The sequence below is a fragment of the Podarcis bocagei genome (genome assembly GCF_964188305.1).
Source record: "Podarcis bocagei genome assembly, chromosome: 11".
Taxonomy (NCBI): domain Eukaryota; kingdom Metazoa; phylum Chordata; class Lepidosauria; order Squamata; family Lacertidae; genus Podarcis; species Podarcis bocagei.
Window position 1 is genome coordinate 65641885 of NC_138136.1, and position 7185 is coordinate 65649069.

The 7185-nt window shown below is 52.9% G+C and overlaps 1 protein-coding gene across 1 annotated transcript in view; it reads right to left on the reverse strand.

Annotated features, from left to right (window-relative positions):
* Window positions 1-7185, reverse strand: part of LOC308597619 (beta-1,3-galactosyltransferase 5-like) — an 81504-nt gene that overhangs the window by 18662 nt on the left and 55657 nt on the right. The gene's annotated exons all lie outside the window — the stretch shown is intronic.

Here is a 7185-nt window from a genome sequence, read left to right on the forward strand (position 1 = left end):
TTGTGCGCCCGCTAACCAGCTGGCTAGCAGCGCGCAGCTTCCCCCCACCCCCCCACACTATCTGTGTATAGGATGACCCCAGTTTTTTTACATGATTTTTGAGTCAAAAAACCTCATCTAACACATGGAAAAATCTGGTAGTTGCTCACTGCTGTGAATGCACAGAAGGGTCTGAAATGGCCACAGTCTTGCTGGTGCAACAGAAGCCCATTTCTCCCCCAGTGCAAGGACATTTCTCTCTGCCTCTTATCACTTGAATAGCAAAGTGGGCGGGGGGGGGGGAGCAGACAAAGGCAGGGACGACAGCAGACCCATCTCCCCAGGGCCTATTTTTCTAGGCCATCCGCCTTGCAATGAATGGGAGCTGCTCGACAGCACCCTCCTTTTGCTTCGTGCAAGGGTGTGTGTGTGTGTGAGCCCGTGAAAAAGAGAGTCCGCCCTTCTTCACGCCTCTCCGAGTGGAGATGTTGTGGAAGACAGAAAAAGAAACCGGGCGAGAGGGCATCCTGGGGCACAGCCTTCTTGCTGGCTGCTCCACTGGGCTTCAGTTCTGTTTAGTGTTCTTCAATAATTGAAAACTTAGAGGGGGGAAACCACCGCAGCCTCCCCCTCTTTACCTCTCAAGGCCTGGCTTCTGGCAGCCTTCCTGCTGCTCCTGCGCTGCATTACGAAGCCAGGACTTGTGCGGGCTGCCTTGAGCAATTGCGGCCAGGCTGGCTCTGAGCCACACGTGTTTTCTTCTCTGCTGTCCTCTTGGCTTGGCCATTATTCCCCCTTCCCCCAGTTTAATATATTAATTGTATTTATTTAGGCCATATTTTTAGCCTGGTGTTCAGTCGTATTGATTTCCAAAGCAGAACACAATTGAATTACAATACAGTAGTACCTCAGGTTACATACGCTTCAGGTTACAGACTCCGCTAACCCAGAAATAGTACTTCAGGTTAAGAACTTTGCTTCAGGATGAGAACAGAAATTGTGCTCCGGCGGCGTGGTGGCAGCAGGAGGCCCCATTAGCTAAAGTGGTGCTTCAGGTTAAGAATTTAATTCGTTCTGGAGGTCCGTTCTGAACCTGAAACTGTTCTTAACCTGAGGTACCACTTTAGGTAATGGGGCCTTCCACTGCCACCGCACAATTTCTGTTCTCATCCTGAAGCAAAGTTCTTAACCCGAGGTACTATTTCTGGGTTAGCAGAGTCTGTAACCTGAAGTGTCTGTAACCCGAGGTGCCACTGTAAGATCAAAAGCCAACATTAAGGAATGGATCACACTTCAAAACGACCTTGACAGATTAGAGAACTGGGCAAAAACAAACAAGATGAATTTTAACAGGGAGAAATGTAAAGTATTGCACTTGGGCAAAAAAAATGAGAGGCACAAATACAAGATGGGTGACACCTGGCTTGAGAGCAGTACATGTGAAAAGGATCTAGGAGTCTTGGTTGACCACAAACTTGACATGAGCCAACAGTGTGACGCGGCAGCTAAAAAAGCCAATGCAATTCTGGGCTGCATCAATAGGAGTATAGCATCTAGATCAAGGGAAGTAATAGTGCCACTGTATTCTGCTCTGGTCAGACCTCACCTGGAGTACTGTGTCCAGTTCTGGGCACCACAGTTCAAGAAGGACACTGACAAACTGGAACGTGTCCAGAGGAGGGCAACCAAAATGGTCAAAGGCCTGGAAACGATGCCTTATGAGGAACGGCTAAGGGAGCTGGGCATGTTTAGCCTGGAGAAGAGGAGGTTAAGGGGTGATATGATAGCCATGTTCAAAGATATAAAAGGATGTCACATAGAGGAGGGAGAAAGGTTGTTTTCTGCTGCTCCAGAGAAGCGGACACGGAGCAATGGATCCAAACTACAAGAAAGAAGATTCCAGCTAAACATTAGGAAGAACTTCCTGACAGTAAGAGCTGTTCGACAGTGGGATTTGCTGCCAAGGAGTGTGGTGGAGTCTCCTACTTTGGAGGTCTTTAAGCAGAGGCTTGACAACCATATGTCAGGAGTGCTCTGATGGTGTTTCCTGCTTGGCAGGGGGTTGGACTCGATGGCCCTTGTGGTCTCTTCCAACTCTATGATTGTATGATTCTATGATCTACGGTTCATCTTTCCGCCAGCAGGGAACAGCTTTAGCGACAAAGTTAGTTGAATTGCTTGGCCGTTTCTGAGTGGGAAGCAGGTTGCTCTGCAGTCTCCCCCGGTCCTGGCGCAAGGGAGCCCCCACCCCCCACCCCCGCTGTATGACTGGCGCATCCCTTGGCACAGAGAGGGTTGGATGCTTCTCTCAGATGCTGATCCCTGGGCTGAGGCCTGCGATGGGCGGGTGTCCAGTTTCATTTTGGTTTAGGACCCCCTCTTGCATTTTTTATCACCCATGCAAATTGGCACCACCCTGCAAATGGTCATTTGCATTTTCCTCACCTGAAGTGCTTCCCATTTTCAGTTTGGTTTCTCAAAGCCCCCCCACCTTGTTCAGACTGCCCCCCCCGGACTAGAGTCTGGGCCCAGGAGGGGTTGCCTTGCCTTCTCCATCTGTTCTCCTCCCTTCCCACAAGGGCGATGTGGGTGGGCGGCACATGTGCCCTCGTGTTGGGAGAAGAAGAGGAGGGTTTGCTCTCTCTTCAGAAAGCAGCTGCAGGTGGAAGCTGGAGGTGGCTGGGGCCCAGTGGCAGAGTTAGCTGCATGGGCACCTGGAGCAGGGGCTATGCAGTGCGGGGGGGGGGAGGTGATCTGCCACATGGGGGTGCGGCAATCCACAGCGGTGGCAGGATCCTCCGCAGCTGCAGAGGGGGCGGCACGATTCTCTGCACACAGCGCGATGGTACCAGGTCGCACCGCCACTCCCAGGGGCGATGGGGCAAGCCCCCCGTGGGGTGCCTTTTTGTCACCCCCCTCAGAGATGGCACCCAGGGCAGACCACTGACCCCCGTTGTCTGCCAGTCCTGGGGCCACCCTTGATTCAAGGTGATAAGATGCACTTGAGTCCAGAATCCAAGCCTGCCTGAAGATCCTTTCTGAAATCTGGGCCTGGGGGTGAGAAATATTACCTGCAAAGATCCACTGCCTACTCAGGGAGCCTTGACTGAAAGGGCTGCTTCTGTGATCACCACCCGCTCGGTCCTCTCCTCTCATGAGTTTGGCACAGGCCCGGTTTTCCTGGGTGTGAGCTTCACCCGCACAGAGGAGGAGGCAGTGGTCAAGGCAGCCGGGTTGTGGGAGCTGCTGGCGCTGGCATCCGAGTCCCAGCTGCCTGGGCCCTTGGCAGGATGCGCAGAACATCTTTAATCACACTCTCTGTGCATTTGCAGCCCTGCAATGGCTGCCCAGGGAGCCTCTGGATTCTGGGCTGCCGTTTAATTCTCTCCTCCTGATTTACTGTGCATGGGCTTCCTGTCAGACTTGGTTTGCTGGACTGCCAGAAGGAGCTCGCTTGCTTGCAGTGATGGATTGTCCCCCACCCACCGGGTGCTGTATGCGTCTGTGCGTGAGAGAGAGAGAGAGAGAGAGAGAGAGAGAGAGAGAGAGAGATGATCTACTGTGCCGCAGGGAAGGCTGCATTTGCTGCCAGCTCAGGGGTGCAGAGGCTGCTGCAGTTGGCCCCGGTCCAACCGGAGGGTTGCTTTGGCTGTGACACATCTCCCTCTTTCCAAGGAAGAAAAGCATAGACAACGTCCGGCCTGTGAGATTATTCCGCCGTAATTTCTTTACTAAAATACTTGTATACTGCTATGTCATTTTTTAAAAAACCATAGCCCACTCAGCTGCATTTGTAAGAATTTGGTCTTTTAGTGTGGCAGCACCTACACTTGGGAACTCCCTGCCTATTGACATCAGGTGGGCGCCCTCCCTGGACTTTTTTCCGGCACCTGCTAAAAGCCTCCCGCTGCTGCTGGGTGCTTCTGCTCTCTGGGGTGGAAGAGCAGTCACTGCTGCCGCTTCCAGGGACCTGGTGAGGCCAGAGAGAGGGGGGGGGGAGGCCAGGTCTCTGCCACAGCACAGCTGTTTTCTTTGTTTGGTAGACCAGAGACAAATGTCCTCCCAGGTGCTTGCTGGGCCCAGAGTTGGATGAGTCCCTGACCCCAGTTTCTGGCGCATTTACCGTCATGCTTCTCCAATACTGACATAATCCCTGCAAAATGTACCTTATGCACAGAACTAACCGAACTGCATTCAAATAAAAAACAAGTGCATTGCTTTATATTTCTTCTGTTCTTCCTCTTCACCATCTGCCTGAAAGCGAACGTCCTGTTTTTAGCTTGCTGAGAGAATGTCAGGTTTGGTGGGGTAATTTCCCCGCCATCCTATTATCCAAACCTGTGTCCGTTGAATTCTTTGGTCCCTTTCATACACACCCGAAGCCTTTAAGCCGGCAGGTGTTGGAGAGGGAAGTGGCCTCTGTTATCCGCTCAGGGGAGGGGAAATGCTTCAGGGTGACGCAGGCCCCTTTTTTGTCCTCTTCACATGATTTCATCATCTTTGCACGCTAAAGTTAGCAGGAAGGTGTGAGGAGGAAGCTGTGGAACAACTGGGCGCTCCTGGGTTGCCAAACTAGTCAGGGCCGCCCAGGTTGGGTGGCTTGGGGGAAGCTACTCTGCCGAGACCCTCCGATGAATGCCCCATACCGTGTCCTGCCTGGTAGGTAAAAGTAAAGGACCCCATGACGGTTGAGTCCAGTCAAAGGCAACTCTGGCGTTGCGGCGCTCATCTCGCTTTCAGGCCGAGGGAGCCGGAGTTTGTCCACAGATCATGTGGCCAGCAGGACTAAACCTCTACTGACGCACGGAGGACTGTGACGAGTGCCAGAGCACATGGAAACGCCTTTTACATTCCCGCCACAGTGGTACCTATTTATCTACTTGCACTGGCGTGCTTTCGAACTGCTAGGTTGGCAGGAGCTGGGACAGAGCACTGGGAGCTCACCCCGTTGCGGGGATTTGAACCGCCGACCTTCCGATCGGCAAGCCCAAGAGGCTCAGTGGTGTAGACCACAGCACCACCCGCATCCCTGCCTGGATCTGGTTCCCGTCAGAAGGAGGGCACACCCTGCCCACTGGAACAGGCACAAGCCTCCTGCTTCCCAGAGCACAGCTGTATGTGGTTGCTCTCCCACCAGCCGTAGAATCTCTCCATCACTTAAATCCTACTCCACCCCCCTTGACCGCCGACTTTTTGCCCTTTTGTGGGGAGCAGGGGTGAGGGGTGCTGCTTCTCCAATTGCGGTGCGGTCTTCCTTTCTGCTGCACCTGCTGAATTAATACCTCCTCCCCCCTGCGTGTCTCCTGCATTAATGCCCCCCCCCCAGTATAATCAATTGATCCATTGATAGGTTACTTGATGGCTCCATTTTAATACAGTGGGTGCCCCCGATTACTTTGGCAGCAGATTTATTTTAAATAAAAAAATCAAAATACAAGTAGCTTATAAAAACTGCAGTTGACAGGCGGCTCCGTGGGAAAGGAGCTGTTTGAGGTGCGTGAGAGAGAAAGGAAGGGGAGGCCCCCTTGGAGGAGGAGAAAGGACCCAACAGAAGGCAGGAGGCTGAGTTACCCTTCAGAGCTGTCTTTCTCCTTGCATGGAAAGAGGTGCGTTTGAATGCACAAATCAGCTGGAACCCATTTGATTTAATTGACGTGTTAAGATTTCTTTAGCTGGCGAGTGCTGGATCACAGCCTCCTTCCTGAAACAGCGCAGCTGCTCCTCCCAGAAGGAATGAATGTGGGCCTTTCTGTTGCCAGGTTGGAATCCTGCAAATATTTGGATTCTGAAATGTCTTTTGCTCAGACTGGAAACAGCATTATTTAAAGGGCGAGTCCTACTCCCCCTCCCCAGACATTTGGGACCACAGGGGCTGATGGGAATTGTAGTTCAAAACATCTGGAAGGTACCAGGCTGACCCAGCATGTCAGGATCAAGCCCCCCTGACCTGCATTCCTGCCTTTGCCCCTTCCCTCAACCCATTCCCCCTCTCGCCCAGGCAGGCCAGTTAACCCCTCCACCACCACCACCATGGGAAGTGATATGGCTGAAGGGGGGGTTGCGTTTCCTTTTATGGGAAGGCGAGGGGCTGATTTGCTAGACAATCTGAGAGCGATGATGTCTTTGTTCAGTGGGAAACATAATGTGAGAAAATAATCCAAGTCTACCTAAGACTCCTTGGGTATCATAATTATTCTGGAATGTTATGCAGCCTTTGCCCTTATAGCTTCTAGAAATAAGGGTGGTGATTTTTCACCCTGCTGAAATAGATATTTGGAAGTATAACTGCCAAATAAAATATCCTCTCCCACTTCTCTAAATCCATCCAACGCTCTGTTGCCTTTACTCCTCTCCAAGCAGCTACTGTCCTTTTCACCTGAGGGGTTGGACCCCATAGCTCCCCTGGCATTGCTCCTAAAGTAGGAGGCCGGCTGTGTGGAGCTGGCCTGAATGGTCCATCTAGCATCCATCTGCAGCAAGGGCCTGGGGAGGTCCAGAGGTGGGGAAGGGCAACCTGGAAAGGCATGGAAGGGCGGCAGGCAGCTCTCCTCTCTCCTTTGCCCCCCAGGATCTTGGAGGCAGACTTCCTGGGCTGTGGGGCTTCTAGCTTTTGCTCTGCTGCCAGTTGTGACTGCTGGCCTGGGACAGGGAACATCTTCAGCTCCCTGACTTCACTCACAACTGCTGGCCTTGCTGGCTGCTGGGAATCAGAGTCCCTCAACGCCTAGAGCAGCGGTTCTCAACCTGTGGGTCCCCAGATGTTGTTGGACTACAACTCCCATCATCCCTGAGCTCTGGGATGATGGGAGTTGTAGTCCAACAACATCTGGGGACCCATAGGTTGAGAACCGCTGGCCTAGAGGGACATGGCGTGGGGTCTTCTGCACTCCCACCAGCCAGGCACTTTCCAAGGCATAGGCAGGATGTTTGAGTGAGAGTGTTGCGTGTGCGTAGCTCACTGTGTAGCCAAAGGCACCTTGGAGAGGGAAGGTGGAAGGCTTTGTGACACGCTTGGCAAAGAGGAGTGCCCAGCAGAAGGCAAGCGGGGGACGGGGGACAGGGAACACTCCTGTTTGAGCCAGCCTCCTATGGCTACCCAGATCTGCTCCCCACAAGCCTTCCAGACCCCCAGAGGCGAATGCTGTGTGGGCAGCCCTGGGGGTCTGTTTCCAATGCTTCTCTTCCTCCTCCTCCTCCTCCTCCTCC